Source organism: Lithobates pipiens, unplaced genomic scaffold (genome assembly GCF_037356315.1).
Source record: "Lithobates pipiens isolate NorthernLeopardFrog02 unplaced genomic scaffold, aLitPip1_a1.2 Scaffold_28, whole genome shotgun sequence".
NCBI classification, from domain to species: Eukaryota; Metazoa; Chordata; class Amphibia; order Anura; family Ranidae; genus Lithobates; species Lithobates pipiens.
The window spans coordinates 21,966,523-21,984,528 of NW_027507789.1; positions in this window are offsets into that span (position 1 = coordinate 21,966,523).

Here is an 18,006-nt window from a genome sequence, read left to right on the forward strand (position 1 = left end):
TAAAGGCAAAACATTTTTACTTTTGGATAGAGAGGAGAAGGATTAGAACATCTACTGAGTTTTCCGTTAGGGAGATTCACCCTCACTATGTGTCCTCTTTACCATTATCATTGAAAGTGAAAGTAAAAAAAATCCCAAATTTGGGGTTGCCCCCAGAAAAGTAAAACTAATTATTTATATTTCTTCAGCCAATCCAGTAGGAAGTTTAAGCCACTGGCGCATGCTGGGGGAGGATATAAATACGTGGGACAGGCCATGTGCTCTCTCTCTTTCCCTGGATTAAGGCCTAAGGAGATGCTGCTGGATGGAGCTCTTCTGTTAGGCCCAATAGTCTGGTTTGGGGCCTAATGTGTGTTGAAGTGGATCTGAAGCTGTCCTGCCTGATCGGGGGGGGGGGGGGGGGGGGAGCTGTGCCAAGAGGGAGACCCAGGGGAGGCCCCTTGCTGGAGAGAGCCAGAAAAAAGGTTGGTATCTCACTTGAAGGACACACTGAAATTTGGGAACGTGCTTACAATGTTGCTGGGTTGGCTTAAAGGTTGTGACACTGGGAAGCTGGGTATTGATCTGGAGAGTCTGTAAGTGATCTGCTATGGTATCTGGGACCCCTAACTCCTCATCTCCTCAACTGATATCCTGCCTTTGGGGTGTCAGAGGGTGCTAAATACATATACATGGGGAAGTGATCCCAAATCTGTGGTGCTCCCAAGGTTATTAATAAGGCTACATCCTGAAACGCATAATCCCGTGTATTATATTGTACTCCACCTGCTTCAATAACCAATTGCAGAGATTGATTTGCTGGCTTTTTCCTTTCTTCATGTTATGCCTGGGTACAGGGAAAACACCACAAGCCAGCACACTGACTGCTCACCGCCTTGGGGAATCAGACCAGGTGTTATCTCATTTCATATAGTTTGATATCCCCCTTACAATGTGACTGCAATGCAATAATAAATGAGGATGCCTCAATTAGGCTCAGTGGTGGAACTACCAGTGTTGCAAGGGTAGCATTTGCAATGGGGCCCTGGTGTTCTGCCACTGTGAGCGGGCCCCAAGATGTTCAAAATCATTTGGTGGAGGGGGGTTTATGGTGTGGGGATGTTTTTCAGAGGTTAGGCTTAGTTCTGGTGAAGGGAACTCTTATGGCGTCAGCATACCAAGACATTTTGGAACTTTCATGCTCCCAACTTTGTGGGAACAGTTTGGGGATGGCCCCTTCCTGTTCCAACATGACTGCGCACCAGTGCACAAAGCAAGGTCCATATAGACATGGATGAGCGAGTTTTGGGTGGAGCAAATTGACTGCCCTGCACAGAGTCCTGACCTCAATTAGAGCAGAGACTGCGAGCCAAGTCTTCTCATACAACATCAGTGCCTGACGTCACAAATGCTCTTCTGGAAGAACGGTCAAACATTCCCATAGACACCCTCCTAAACCTTGTGGACGGCCTTCCCAGAAGAGCTAAAGCTGTTATAGCTGCAAAGGATGGGCCAACTCAATATTGAACCCTACGGACTAATGCCGCATACAAACGAACAGAATTTCCGAGAAGAAATGTTGGATGTGAGCTTGTTGTTGGAAATTCCGACCGTATGTATGCTCCATCGAACACTTCTTGTCGGAATTTCCAACAATGAAAATTTGAGAGCTGGTTCTCAAATTTTCCAACAACAAAATCCGTTGAAATTCCAATCGCGTGTACACAATTCCGATGCTCGGAATCAAGCAGAAGAGCCGCACTGGCTATTGAACTTAATTTTTCTCGGAGCGCCGTACGTGTTGTACGTCACCGCGTTCTTGACGTTCGGAATCTCCGACAACATTTGTGTGACCGTGTGTATGCAAGACAAGTATAAGCCCTTGTATAAGTATAAGTATAAGCCCTATTCCGATGGACAATGTCCGATAGGACCATGTTGTCGGATAATCCGACAGTGTGTGGTCTCCATTGGACTGTTTCCATCGGAGTGTCCGACGGACCAAGTTATCCAACTTGTCTATAACATTTTCTAACAACATGCTCCGATCGGACTTTGTCCGATCATGTGTAGAGAATTCCGATCGGACAAAGTGCCACGCATGCTCAGATCAAATTCCTAGACCAAAGCTATTGGCTACTAGCCTGAACGTAACAAAATAACGTCATCACATTAAGTACGATCGGATTTTCTGACAACTTTGTACGACTGTGTATGCAACAGTTTCGGACAAAATCTGTCAGACAAAATCCGACGGATTTGGTTGTCGAAATGTCCGACCGTGTGTGTACAAGGGCTGAGCCAACAAAATCCAGGATTTTGTTGTCGGAATGTCCGATCGTGTCTACGCGGCATTAGACTGGAATGCCAGTAAAGTGCATGTGTGTGTAAAGACAGGTGTCCCAATACTTTTGACAATATAGTGTAGTTATGCCTCTAACTGGGCTTTAAGATTAAAGTGACTGTTTTGCTTTAGTACTGAACTTTTCAAACATTTTCACGTCTGCCATTGACCTTATGTAAAGAACATTCGCAACAAGACGTTTTTAAAAGGTTTATTTTAAACCTAAATTTGTTTGCGAAGTGTTCGTTATAAATCACATACGAGCTACAGATGGGTTTCAACAGGAGCTGCCAAAAGTCTCGAAGCCCACACACTTGGCATGTCCCTGGTTTGCCCTCCATCAAACGGTAATTTTTTTCCATTAAAAACAAACAGAAAAAAAAAAAAAAAATCCCACGTCGTGCCGTCTGCGGTAGTTATAGATATTTAATGTGATTATAAAGTTAGGAGAAGTTGTAGACAGCGCTGTCCTTGTTTGCTCCGGCACGGACCAGCGGCTTAAAGGAAACGTTTTTAACGCTCGACGCTCGGCTCCCTTTACACAAACTGTAAACGTCTCTTATTTATTCATGGCTTATTATAAGATAAAATTACAAGGGGTATAACAAGTGAGAAGAAGAAAAAAAAATAATAATCTTTAAATATTTTATGAAAAAATATTAAACATATCCATCACTTGCTGCACTGTCTTTGTATTTGTTTAGCTACTGTGGGAAAAGGTTTCTGCTTGGTTTTGTCAATGCGAGCGTTTTTTTTACATTTTTAAAAAAAAAAATTATTAAGTGTAAGATCAACTCGATAGAGTGCTCAGCGCTGGCTGTTTCTCTGTGTCATCCAATAAGAGTCATGGGGAGCATTAGCAACCAAATTAATTTAAATTGTTTGGCTGAATTATCAGCGTGCTCATTAGGTTGAAGCAAAAAAAAAAAAAAACATTTAAGGAAAATCTACTTTTGCTTAACCACTTGCTTACTGGGCACTTAAACCCCCCTCATGCCCAGACCAATTTTCAGCTTTCAGCGCTGATGCACTTTGAATGACAATTGCGCGGTCATACAACACTGTACCCAAATTAAATTTTTATCATTTTTTTCCCCACAAATAGAGCTTTCTTTTGGTGGTATTTAGTTACAGCTCGGAGTTTTATTTTTTGCTAAACAAACAAAAAAAGATGCAAAAAAAAATCAAAAAAAATCATGTTTTAATAGTTTGTTATAAAATTTTGCAAACGGGTCATTTTTCTCCTTCATTGAAGTGCACTGATGAGGCGGCACTGATAGGCTGCACTGGTGGGCACTGATGGGCGGCATTGGTGGACACTGATAGGCTGCATTGGTGGGCACTGATAGGCTGCACTGGTGGGCACTGATAGGCATAGTTAAGGCGGCACTAATAGGCACAGATAAGGCGGCACCGATGGGCACAGATAAGGCGACACTGATGGGCAAAGATGGGCACAGATAAGGTGGCACGGATGGGCACTGATAGGTACCACTGATAGATGGGACTGATGGGCACTGATAGGTGGCACTGATAGGTGGCTCTGATAGGTGGCACTGATGGGCACTGGTAGATGACACTGATGGGCACGGATATGTGGCACTGGGGTGCAGCACCTTTGAGGCAGATTGTGGGCACTGCTGGGTGGCACTGTGGGTGGCACTGTGGGTGGCACTGTGGGTGGCACTGTGGGCACTGCTGGGTGCCACTGTGGGCACTGCTGGGTGGCACTATGGGCACTGCTGGGTGGCACTGACGGGGGGCACTTACTTTTAATAAGTGTGGCACTGCAGGGGGCAGGTGGGCACTGGCAGGGGGCAGGTGGGTGCTAGCAGGGCTGGCCGTGATCGGGACTGATGTCCCGATCACGGCCGCCGGTGATCGGCTTTTTTTTTCTCCTCGCGCTGTCAGCGCGAGGAGGAATAATAGCCGATTACCGGCTCCGTTATATCACATGATCAGCTGTCATTGGCTGACAGCTGATCACGTGATAAGGGGTCGGGATCGACCCCTTGCATGGATCGGTGATCAGGCGAGTCTCATGGACTCGCCGATCACAGAGCGCGCCGCGCGCGCCCCTCAGGGGGCGCTCAGGCCGCTCGTACATGGGACTATGTCTATTGACGTCGTCCCGGAAAAGGAGATCCGCGCTGTAGCCGTCATTTGGCTATAGCGCGGATCTCAAGTGGTTAAAGGAAAACTCAAGAATAATAATAATAATAATAATAAAAAAACATTAAAACATGAAACAAAAATGACTCACCTTCAATCCAGAGCTGTTCTCTGCAGTATTTCTTAATTACCACTAGATGCCCCCAGTCTTATAATTTAATTGACATCCATTTAATCCACTTCCTCTGAGCTTAGGGTGTCATGGATCCACCCCCAACCTGTGACTGGACAGTGAAAGGAGAAGCCATTAAAACATGAAAAAAAGACCCATTAAAACATGAAATAAAAATGACTCACCTTCAATCCAGAGCTGTTCCCTGCAGTATTTCTTATTTACCACTAGATGTCATTAGCCTTCTAATTTTATTGACATCCATTTAATCCACTTCCTCTGAGCTTATGGTGTCATGGATCCACCCCCAACCTGTGACTGGACAGTGAAAGGAGAAGCCATTAAAACATGAAAAAAAAGACCCATTAAAACATGAAATAAAAATGATTCACCTTAAATACAGAATTGTTCCCTGCAGTATTTCTTATTTGCCACTAGATGTCCTCAATCTTCTAATTTGAATGGCATCCATTCAACACACTTTCTCTGAACCTAGGCTGTCCTGGACCAGCACCTAGCCTGTGACTGGACAGTGAAAAGAAAAACCCATTAAGGAAAATCCATTTTTGCTTAAAGGAAAACTCAATAATAATAATAATAATAATAATAATAAAAAACATTAAAAAATTAAACAAAAATGACACACCTTCAATCCAGTGCTGTTCCCTGCAGTATTTCCTGTTCACCACTAGATGTCCTCAGTCTTCTAATTTGAATGACATCCATTCAACCCACTTCCTCTGAGTGTAGTGCAGGGATAGGCAATTAGCGGACCTTCAGCTGTTGCAAAACTACAAGTCCCAGCATGCCTCTGCCTCTGGGTGTCATGTTTGTGGCTGTCAGAGTCTTGTTATGCCTCATGGGACTTGTAGTTCTGCAACAGCTGGAGGTCCACTAATTGCATATCCCTGGTATAGTGTGTCATAGTCCCACCTCCAGCCCGTGACTGGACAGTGAAACAAGAATCCAATTAAAACATGATCAAAAGGCTCATTAAAACATGAAACAAAAATGACTCCTCAATCCAGAGCTACTTCCTGCAGTATTTCTTATTTACCACTAGATGTCCTCAGTCTTCTAATTTGAATGGTATCCATTCAACCCACTTCCTTTCAGCCTAGGGTGTCCTGGACCTGCCCCCAGCCTGTGACTGGATAGTGAAAGGGGAAGCCCATTAAAACATGAAACAAAAATGGCTCACCTTCAATCCAGAGCTGTCCCCTGCAGTATATCCTATTCGCCACTAGATGTCCTCAGTCTTCTAATTTGAAGGACATCCATTCAACCCACGTCCTCTGAGCATAGGGTGTCATAGACCCACCCCCAACCTGTGACTGGACAGTGAAACAAGATTCCCATTACAGCATGAAAAAAAGGCTCATTAAAACATGAAACAAAAATTACTCTTCAATCCAGAGCTACTTCCTGCAGTATTTCTTATTTACCACTAGATGTCCTCAGTCTTCTAATTTGAATGGTATCCATTCAACCAACTTACTTTTAGCCTAGAGTGTCCTGGACTTGCCCCCAGCCTGTGCCTGGATAGTGAAAGGGGAAGCCCATTAAATCATGAAACAAAAATGACTCACCTTCAATCCAGAGCTGTCCCCTGCAGTATATCCTATTCGCCACTAGATGTCCTCAGTCTTCTAATTTGAAGGACATCCATTCAACCCACGTCCTCTGAGCATAGGGTGTCATAGACCCACGGCCCAACCTGTGACTGGACAGTGAAACAAGAATCCCATTAAAGCATGAAAAAAAGGCTCATTAAAACATGAAACAAAAATGACTCCTCAATCCAGAGCTACTTCCTGCAGTATTTCTTATTTACCACTAGATGCCCTCTACGTTTAATGGCAGTCATTCAACCAACTTACTTTTAGCCTAGGGTGTCATGGACTTGCCCCCAGCCTGTGCCTGGATAGTGAAAGGGGAAGCCCATTAAATCATGAAACAAAAATGACTCACCTTCAATCTAGAGCTGTTCCCTGCAGTTTTTCTTATTTACCACTAGATGTCATTAGTCTTCTCATTTGATTGATATCCATTTGATCCACTTCCTCCGAGCCTATGGTGTCATGGATCCACCCCTAGCCTGTGACTGGACAGTGAAAGGAGAAGCCCATTAAAACATGAAAAAAAGGCCCATTAAAACATTAAATAAAAATGATTCACCTTAAATCCAGAGTTGTCCACTGCAGTATTTCTTATTTGCCACTAGATGTCCTCAATCTTCTTCTAATTTGAATGGCATTGATTCAACACACTTTCTCTGAACCTAGGCCAGTGATGGCGAACCTTGGCACCCCAGATGTTTTGGAACTACATTTCCCATGATGCTCATGCACTCTGCAGTGTAGTTGAGCATCGTGGGAAATGTAGTTCCAAAATATCTGGGGTGCCAAGGTTCACCATCACTGACCTAGGCTGTCCTGGACCAGCACCTAGCCTGTGACTGGACAGTGAAAAGAAAAGCCCATTAAATCATGAAACAAAAATGACTTACCTTCAATCCATTGCTGTTCCCTGCAGTATATCCTAATCACCACTAGATGTCCTCAGTCTTTTAATTTGAATGGCATTCATTCAACCCACTTCCTCTGAGCCCAGGATGTCCTGGACCCGCCCCTAGCCGGTGACTGGACAGTGAAAAGAGGAGCACATTAAAACATAAAAAAATGCCCATTAAAACGTGAAATAAAAATGACTCAGTTTAAACCCAGAGCTACTTTCCTGCAGTATTTCTTATTTGCCACTAGATGTCCCCAGTCTTCTAATTTGATTGACATCCATTTAATCCACTTCCTCTGAGCTTAGGGTGTCATGGATCCACCCCAACCTGTGACTGGACAGTGAAAGGAGAAGCCATTAAAACATGAAAAAAAAAAGACCCATTAAAACATGAAATAAAAATTATTCACCTTAAATACAGAGTTGTTCCCTGCAGTATTTCTTATTTGTCACTAGATGTCCTCAATCTTCTAATTTGAATGGCATCCATTCAACACACTTTCTCTGAACCTAGGCTGTCCTGGACCAGCACCTAGCCTGTGACTGGACAGTGAAAAGAAAAGCCCATTAAGGAAAATTCATTTTTGCTTTAAGGAAAACATAATAATAATAATAATAAAAAAAACATTAAAAAATGAAACCCTGTGACTGGACGGTAAAAGGAGAAGCAGCACAGCACAATTTTCAGTGCAATTTTGTGATGCAACAATGTGCGTTTTTGATGCTGAAAAACATAAAAACAAGGTACAAAAACCATAGTGTAGCATTTAAAATAAATGAATCACTTGGCCTCTGGAAGATTTACCCCCCTTAACGACCAGGCAATCTTTTTTGCGGTGCGGCACTGCGTTACATTAACTGAGAATTGCGCGGTCGTGCGACGCTGTACCCAAATAACATTTATTAAATTTTTCCCACAAATAGAGATTTCTTTTGTTGGTATTTGATCACTTCTGTTTTTTTTTTTTTTGCGCTATAAACTAAAAAAGGCCGACAATTTTGAAACAAAAATATTTTTTTTAACTTTCTTTCTGCTATAAAACATATCCAATAATAATAATAATTAATAATCAATTTAGTATGTATTCTGCTACATGTTTTAAGTAAAAAAAATAAACGTATATTGATTGGTTTATGTCAATGTTATAGCGTCTACAAACGATGGGATATATTTAGGGAATTTGTATTTATTTCTTTGTTTTATACTAGTAATGGTGGTGATCAGCAACTTATAGTGGGACTGCGATATTGTGGAGGACAATCGGACACAAACTGACGCTTTATGGGAACTAGTGACACTAATACAACGATCAGTGCTAAAAATATGTACTGTCACTGTACAAATGACACCGGCTGGGAAGGGGTGATCAAAGAGTTAACTGTGTCCCTAGTCAGTGTTTTTGTGTACTCTATGTGCTGCTTTTACTAGGGGAAGAGATGGACTCTAGTCCCTGCTTTGCAGGAACACAGGATCCATCCCTTCCCATCTGTCAGACCAGTGATCTGCCTTGTTTACATAGGCAAATCCCGGTACTGTGTTGTTTTCAGGTGATCGGCGAGTGCCGGAGGACACCAAGTCCCCAGCACCCACAGATCGGCTTCTGCAGTGAATTATCATAGCAGAAGCAGCCTGCCGGGGGCAAATGTGCGCCCCCTGCAGGCGGAAGTCTGAAATCACGAGCCTCTTTCTGAGATTTGTTGTTTACAAGTTAAAAACTGGGTTTTTTTTTTGCTTGAAAATTACTTTGAACCCCCAAACATGATACTTTTTTTTTCTAACACCCTAGAGAATAAAATGGCGGTCGTTGCAATACTTTCTGTCACACTGTAATTGAGCAGCGCTCTTACAAGCGCACTTTTTTTGGGAAAAAAATACACTTTTTTTAATTAAAAAATAAGACAACAGTAAAGTTAGCCCAATTTTTTTTTTTATATTGTGAAAGATAATGTTACGCTGAGTAAATTGATACCCAACATTTCACGCTTCAAAATTGCGCCCGCTTGTGGAATGGCGACAAACTTTTACCCTTAAAAATCTCCATAGGCGACGTTTAAAATATTCTACAGGTTGCATGTTACAAAGGAGGTCTAGGGCTAGAATTATTGCTCTCACTCTACTGATCGTGGCGATACCTCACATGTTCAATTGTTTGAACACCGTTTTCATATGCCAGCGCTACTCACGTATGCTTTTGCTACTGCATGCATGCTCCTCGGGACGGGGTACTTTAAAATAATTTTTTTCTTATTTATTTTACTTTTTATTTTTTTTATTTTTACACTGTTTAAAAAAAAATAAAAAAAAAAAAAGATGTCACTTTTATTCCTATTACAGGGCATGCCTTGTAATAGAAAAAAGCATGACAGGTCCTCCTAAACATGAAATCTGGGGTCAAAAAGACCTCACATCTCATATTTAGACTAAAATGCAATAGAAAAAAAATAAAAGTTGTCATTCAAAAAAACGTAAAAAAAAGTCCCTTTAAGAGCTGTGGGTGAAAGTGACGTTTTGACGTCGCGTCCGCCCAGCAATTGTATGGAGACGGGTGGGGGCCATCTTCCCCTCACTCATCTCCATACTGAGCCAGCAAGAGGACGTGATTGCCTCCGCCGCTGCCGACGGCTCCAGTAAGTGGCGGAGGGCACCGGATCGCGGTGGGAGGCCCCGACAAAAATGATCTCGCGGGGAATCCGCCGCAGAGACCACTTTTATCTTGGATCAGACCGCCCACTGAAAAATGGGTATACCGGAGTTATGACAGCTAGCTGCTGCCATAACAAAGATATCCTCCTTCAAACCGCCGCCGTAAAGCTGCAGCGGGTGCTCTGTAAGCGGTTAAAGCTTCTCTGGGATTAGCCCTTGTACACACGGTCAGACATTCCGACGGAAAATGTCCGATCGGACCGTGTTGTCGGATAATCCGACCGTGTGTGGGATCCATCGGACTTTTTCCGTCGGTATGTCCGATCAACAAAGTTTGAGCGCTGGACATAAAATTTTCCGACAACGTGATCCGATCGGACTTTGTCCTATCGTTTGTAGACTTAGTCCCGTCGTAACGAACTAATGTCATCACGCTCCGAACTATTGGATTTTCCGAAAATTTTGTTCGACCGCGTGTGGGCTCCATCGGACTTTTTCCGTCGGAATGTCCGACCGACAAAGTTTGAGATCTGGATATAACACTTTCCGACAACATGATCCGATCGGACTTTGTCCTATCGTTTGTAGAGAATTCCGATCGGACAAAGTGCCACGCATGCTCAGATCAAATTACAAGACCAAAGCTATTGGCTGCTAGCCGCAACTTAGTCCCGTCGTAACGAACGAACGTCATCACGCTCCGAAAGATTGGATTTTCCGACAACTTTGTCCGACCGCGTGTATGCAACACCAGTTTCGGACAAAATCCGTCGGAAAAAATCAGATTTTGTTGTCGGAATGTCCGACAGTGTGTACAAGGGCTTTTACACGATTTATATAGTGCCAACAGTTTACGCAGCGCTTTACAATATATAGGCGGGACAACACAATTACAGTACAAAAGGTACAAGAGGGCCCGGCTCATAGAGCTTTCACTTTATAATTCCACAATCTGCTTTGCAGCTTATGAATCCAAAAGGAAATCGGCAGCCAGGACACTCCATCTTGGATTCAGATCCTACACTAAGTCAAATCAATGCTATTTTCTCATTGTTTCAGCATTTTAAGATTTCATGGCTCATTATTAGCATGTCTGCCTTGGTTTATCACATTTAATCTCAACTACTTTTCATACTTATTTATACATTCAGTCATTAGTTCATGTATTTGATTATGTTCTTACGTTATATAAATGCATTCATTAGCAGTCAAGCGTATCCACAATAATTAATGTGTTTCACTCACATCCTTTTGTTACATCTTTTTCAGTCTTGGCCTATAGCTCTCATAATTTCTTCTAATCAGTGGTATTGTCTCAGTTCTCTGCCCCTGTGACTCCATTATAGACACGTGCGCGTTTAGACCCCTTTCACACTGAGCCGCCAGCGGCGTCAGCAGTACATCGGCGCTATTTTTTGCGGCGCTTTACCATCGTTTTATTGGCTCTATTCGACCGAAAAAGGGTGTTAAATCCGCCCGCAAAACGCCACCAGAGCGGCGTTTTGCCAGCGGTATCACAGCGCTGCCCCATTGATTTCAATGGGGAGGAGCGGAGAGCTCACGGCTCCTTCGACCCTCCAAAGAAGCTGCTGGCAGGACTTTTTCTGACGCCCTGCCAGCACACCGCTCCAGTATGAAAGCCCTCAGGCTTTTACACTGGAGTGAATGGAGCAGCTGTTTTAGACCCCTTTCACACTGAGGAGTTTTGCAGGAGCTATAGGGTTAAAAATAGTGCCTGCAAACCACCTTAAAATATCTACTCCATTCACTCCAGAGTGAGAGCCCGAGGGAGCGGTGCTTTAAGGGGGTATGTACTCTTACTGGAAGGAGTGGACTCCAGTGTCAGCAACGAGTCAATAATGGAAGAATTGCCCAGTCAACGAACTTCCAAAAATGATCCAGGGGATCCGGCGAACTCCAAGTAGCAATCCAGGGAATCATGCAGATGGGCGTGAGGCTGGAACTCAGATGTTAAACAGCCGGAGTGGAAAGCCAAAAACTCTCATCAGAGGGGATCTCCCCTACTGCTTCTTTCAGCAATGTCTTCTCTCTCTCCTCTCAATGTCTCCTCTAACATCTGAGTTCCAGCCTCACGTCCATCTGCATGATTCCCTGGATCTCTGCTTGGAGTTCGCCGGATTCCCTGGATCATTTCTGGAAGTTCGTTGACTGGGCCATTCTTGCATTATTGACTCTTTGTCCATGACACTCGAGTCCACTCCTTCCAGTAAGAGTACATACCCCTTATCCTGGGTGGAGGACAGACTACTCCTGGTGCTCTACATGCCTGCCAAGGCCGTTGTACCCCACTTCTGAGCAGGGCCATTTTTAAGGCAGGGCAAAAGGGGCAGCTACCCTGGGCCCTGTCATTGTTGTGGGGCCCAAAGCAGCTGCCTCATACTTGCTAACTATCCTGGTTTAAATTCCCTCATCCCTTGAGGTTTTAGTCCTGCGCTGTGTCCCAATATCTCAGTGTGAAGTGCTGGTACTAATGCTGCCCAGCTCTGCCCTATTGTTGTGTACAGATGACTCAACTTCAGACCCTGTGTTTATATGTAAATTAGCAGCATTCATATGTAAATAGCTGCAGCATTCATATGTAAACAGCGGTTGCGGGCAGACCTGTTATGTATATCATGCCCCCTGAGGTCATATCCACAGTAATCTCTATCTGCTGTAACCTGTAGCAACCAATCAGTGAACGATAATGATACACTGTATTGATTGATACACTGATTTTGAGTCTAGCTGCTATTTATTGTATGTCTCAGAGCAGGTGGAGAGCAAAACTTCATGGGGGGGGGGCAAGAAAAGTTTTGCCCAGGGTCCAATTAATATTAAATACGGCCCTGCTTCTGAGCAACAACTCTTCTTGTGGTGGACTCTATATATGTTTACCTTTAAGGTCTTTCCACCTTTGGGACTTTCCCCTTGTGTTTTTATACACCATATATACGTGCTAATTTTATTTTGTGATCGATTTCATCATTTGTTTGCACAATTTGATATACTTTTTAGCATATTGTTATTGATTATTGCTTTCTATCACTTAGGTCCGGTTCACACTGAGGCAGCACGACTTACAGCGCGACTGCCTCAGGCGACCTGGACATGACCGTTGCGGCGACTTGCAAAACGACTTCTGTATAGAAGTCAATGCAAGTCGCCTCCAAAGCCGACTTGTGTCACTCCGATTAGAACGTTTCCATTGTACAGAACGGGACGCTACTTGTCAGGTGGCTAAGTCGCCTGACAAGTCATCCTAGTGTGAACCGACCCTTAGAGCTACATTTATACTAGCCTTTATATTGCATTTTTGTCAAATTATTATGTAGCAGCTTTTTACTTTTCACACACTGGGTTAGCGCAGTATTTATACCTCATTTACACTTTTCAAAAATGGGTGGGCTCAGCTGCGCCCTGATCTCACCCAGTTATGTGATGATAGTGAATGAATATTCACTATTTTTGCACTAAATCTCCTCCTCGCCATTTAGAAAGCGGGTTGTGAGTGGTGAGAGCCGTTTCCTGATTGGCCAAAATGTCAGGCGATCCTATTGGACACCTAGAACCTAGTAGGAGGGGAGAGGAGAAGCATGACAGAAGCCATGGAGGAAGCCACTAGAGGATAGGATACTGGAGCCGCTGCTCGCCAACCGCCACATTGGAGAACACTGGAGCCGCTGTACACAGCCCGCCACCTAGATGGGGTAAGTGCCAGACTGACCAGCAGACAGGGAGAAGTGGGGGGTGTAGTGCCACTCCCTCTCCCCCCCAAAAAAACACCACTGGTTAGGCCCCTTGCACATGGGACAGTCCAGCCAGCTGCAGCGTGTCCTTCCAGGAACTTTAGTGTGCAGGTGCAGTGTCCACTCCCATTGCAAGCAGCCTGTCAAAGCCTATAGCAGGCTGCAGCTGGACAAGGCTGAATGCGGTACTGAGCGGTACCTGCATTTAGAGTTGTATACTTTCAGGGACTAACGCTCTGCAGCTGGACAGCTCTATGTTCAAGGGACCTTACTGTATCTAAACCCAAAAGCAAATCTGTAATATATTTCAGCTTACCATTATATACTGTACATGTGGTGTCTGCATTACTTTTATTTATTTTCTTCCTTTATTTTTACCTGATGATCCAGCCAGCAGAGCTGGCCACAGATGGTTATTTTTTTCTCCATTCAACCAGAGCTGCAAATGAGGCCCGCCGGGACATTGTATTCTGAAAGCGGGCCCCATCGGGATTGGCTCCAGCTGCTGATACACAAAAGTTTCCCAGCATAATTTTTCAGCATCGTTTCAGACAATCAACTTCTGTGGAGCAAGGACGACCACACACTGATCGAAAATTCGGCCAGTCCCCGTTGAACAGCCAATTATGGCCAGATTAAGTCTGTTAGTTTTCAAATTCCTTTCACAGACCAAAGGTGACCAACAAAAGTAGCAGTTTGAGGTTTGAGACAAACCCTTTATCACTGACAGCGGTGCTTACAATCATCAGACTTTATTTATTCATGTAGAACATCATCCCAAAAGGAAAAAATAAATAAAATAAAAAGTTGCTATAACTGGCTAAAAAAAAAAATATATATTTGGAGTTTGGATTTAATTTGTTAGTCAAGTTCATCTAAATCTGCTAAGACAGCGGTCATCAACCCTGTCCTCAGGGCCCACTAACAGGCCAGGTTTTATGTATTACCTTGGGGAGATGCAGACTAGAATACTGCAATCACTGAGCAGCTGTCAGGGCTGGCTTAGCCCTTCCTCCTCTGGGCTGGCCGCTCAGCTGTCGGCTAATTGCCAGCTCTCTTCTCTTTCCACAGTTACCAGCTGTTCCCGATGATGCTCGTCTGACCTGCCTATTTAAAGCCTTCCTGCTCACTTTTTCATTTGCCTTCGCGTTGGTCACATCAGAAGACACAATCTCCTGCTGTTTGTTTCAAGACTGGCTTGCTGACATCCCTCCTGGCTTCTTATCCTTCTTGCAGTTGCTCTCCTTGAATTAGACTTGTGCACAACGGAAAATTTCGTTTAGTTTCGGTTCGTTGTCATTCGTAAAATACATAATTTAGTTCTGTTATATGTTACGTTAATACGTTTTCGGATAATTCGTTATTATTCGTAGAGTGTCGAATTAATTTGTTCGTATTCGTTGAAATTCGATTTTTATGTATGTATAGACATTCGTGATAACGAGTCGGAGTTTGGAAAGTCGTTTGTTTATTGAATCTTTTAACACACACAATGACAACGTCTCTTCTCCTCGGCTCAAATACAATACAACACCCTTCTCACTCAGTTCTCAGGAATGCACTTTGCCATTAATCCAACCTCCGGCACAAAATGAATTAGCTGATTGGACTATAAGATTTACTTTGAGCTGACCTTTTGTTTCATTAGATCTTTAAAGAATTACCGAATCATGTCAAATTCATTCAAATTCATTTGTTATATTTCTTTCGTATTCGTTGTTATTCATTATTTTTTTATTCGGACATTCGGATGCATCCGAATGTCCGAAAGATGCAAAATTCGGTCGAATTTCGATTCGTTACGAAACGAATTGCACAAGCCTACCTTGGATCCCTGACTTCCGGCCTGGCTGATTACCCAATCTGGTTAATGGACTTTGGACTGGCTGACTACCCGATCTGGCTACAGGACTCTGGCTATGCTTGACTACGCTTTTTCCTATTTACCTTTTTATTTTTATTAATGAACAAGTGTGATTTGATTGTACTTCTGTCTCAGTCTGTTTCATGATTTCTGACAGCAGCAAATGATATCACCTGCAATGTATTTCAGTTATCTTGCAAACCTGGCCTGTTAGTGGGCCCGGAGGACAGGGTTGATGACCACTGTGTTAAGGCATCCAACACTACCCTCTTCACAGGTTGACTATGCTGTTTTCAAAGAGTGGCTCGACTCTATAGAGGTGCAATGGAGCCACCCTGGGCTGGGTGGGAAATATGTTACTGGCTGGATAATCAGGTAACTAGAGTAAAAAAAAAAAAGTAAAAAAGAAAACTACAGCCAACACATTGGTAAACTGCATATTTACATTCAATATTTGGTTTTGGGTTTAGATATTCACCTAAAATCTGCAGCTTTCTTTAAAATAATACCAGGGGGTCCTGCCATAAAGTTCCATCGTCAGGCACTTCCTGTTGCGGAATGGCAACCTTCTTTCAATTGTGTCCCAGTGTTATTTCCTTGTCAGAGACTAGCCACACACTGATATACATTGAATGGGTATGGTCCAAAGTTGTCACAATGACTTACAGCCAATGCTGGAGCCAACTAGGGTTGCCACCCCTTCCCCTTAAAACTGAAAACATATTAAGTACACAGGTTCTGTGGCTGATTAAGGTGGTAATTAAACTCACTTGGTGCCTTACCTGCATTGAATTAGCCTCAGAACCTGTGTAATTCATATGTGTTCGGGGTTTAAAGGGATGAGGTGGTGACCCTAGAGCCAACACATGTATACAGGTAGTGGTTAAAGAGGTTGGAGAAGATCAGCAGCACTGAATTGCAATAAACGATGAAGGGTTTAGATCTGGTTTTATTCTTTCTTGCATTTAACCCCCAGCAACAAAAAATAAATCTATAGTTATAGTTATAGGTTTAGCACTCAGTGGTCAATCATCAAGTCAAAGCCCAAGGCAGCCCAAGCCCAAACCCAAGCCCAAGCCCAAGGCCAAGCCCAATCCCAAGCGCAAACCCAAGCCCAAGTCTAAGCCCAAGCCCAAGCCCAAATTAGGGTATCTATACAATGATAGCACAACACACCCAAAAGCACCCTGCCCTCTCCGCATAACGTAAACACTGGAAGGTAATGTGGGGTGCTGGTGTAAGAGGCACAAAGGTGACCTCAATATAAACTCAGCAGGCCCCCCTTGTGTGTATCAGCATTCCGCTAACTTCTGATCAACCAAATCTCAATATGAAACTGAACTGGTAAAAAAAAAGCACTAAGATATCCCCTTTACTAACTCAACAGGTTCTCCTTGGAGCAAATGAGCAATCCATGGGGAATGTCCACTCACTAATAGGCATAAGCAGAGTGATTTGTGCAAAATTAGCTTGCTGAGAAATGACTGATTTTGCCATTGGCAGACTTTTTTTTATCCAAGGGGATACTCAGCTTTGCTCATTAAGCGGCTCATTAAGCCGGTTAGGTGAGATATGCTTGGAAAAGAAGAAAAAAAAAAATCTACACTTTGAAGGTGGGTTGTATTAAGAGAAACTTAATTTACTTATTTAGTATTTTTTGTATTCTTTTTTGTTTGTGTGTGTAGTCAATCATTATTTATTTGTGTTCTGTCATTTTGAATTTTTCCATTTCAATTGTTTCCACTCTCTTTCTGTGAAAAAAACCCCCCATAAAATAGCAAGGTTAAAAGGGGTTGTTTTTTTTTTTTTTTGGTCACAAGAACAGATCCTGAATATTTAAAAGAGATTTATATAACTCTCAGGAGCCATTTAAGCCTATTACACCCTTAAAAACCACCAATTTCACCATAATCTTACCCTATTCTATTGCAATGCAGTTCACCAAATTGATTAAAATGTTGCCAAAATATCCCAACTCACTGGGGATTAATCCGATCCCAACATGGAGGTTAACTTGTAAAGAGACAAAAAAGGCGACCCTCTTTACTAACTCAATGTCAGGTCACCTAGAGGCGAGGTGACAGATGCACACTGTAGGGATCAGGAGTGCACCGCAAGGTTGTGGACCCTACGGCTGACTGCTGCGGATGGGAGACAGGTCCCACCGGGGTTAGAGCGTAATATTCCCTGGGGCGCGGAGTCTGAGGCCGCGTACACACGGGCGGACTGTTCGCCCAACTTTGTCCGCTGAACAGTGTTTGGGCGGACAGTCCGCTCGTGTGTGGGCTTTCAGCGGACAGTTTCAGCGGACAGTTGGACGGACAAGGTTTTTCGGAATTTCCGAAAAACTGTCCGCTGAAACCTTGTTTCAGCGAACATAGTCCGCTCGTGTGTAGGCTTGTTCGTCAAACAAAGTTGCGCGCATGCTCAGAAAGGATTTTCACGCCGAAAGCTATAATGCAGTGTATAGGACGTCGTATTTTTCGTCCCGTCGTACGTGCCGTTCACGTCATCGTGCACGGTTTCAGCAAACTGTTCATCCGTCGTGTGTGGGCATGTCCGTCCATGCTAAGTTTGAGCGGACTGTTTGCCGAAACTGTTTGACGGACAAAGTTGGGCGAACAGTCC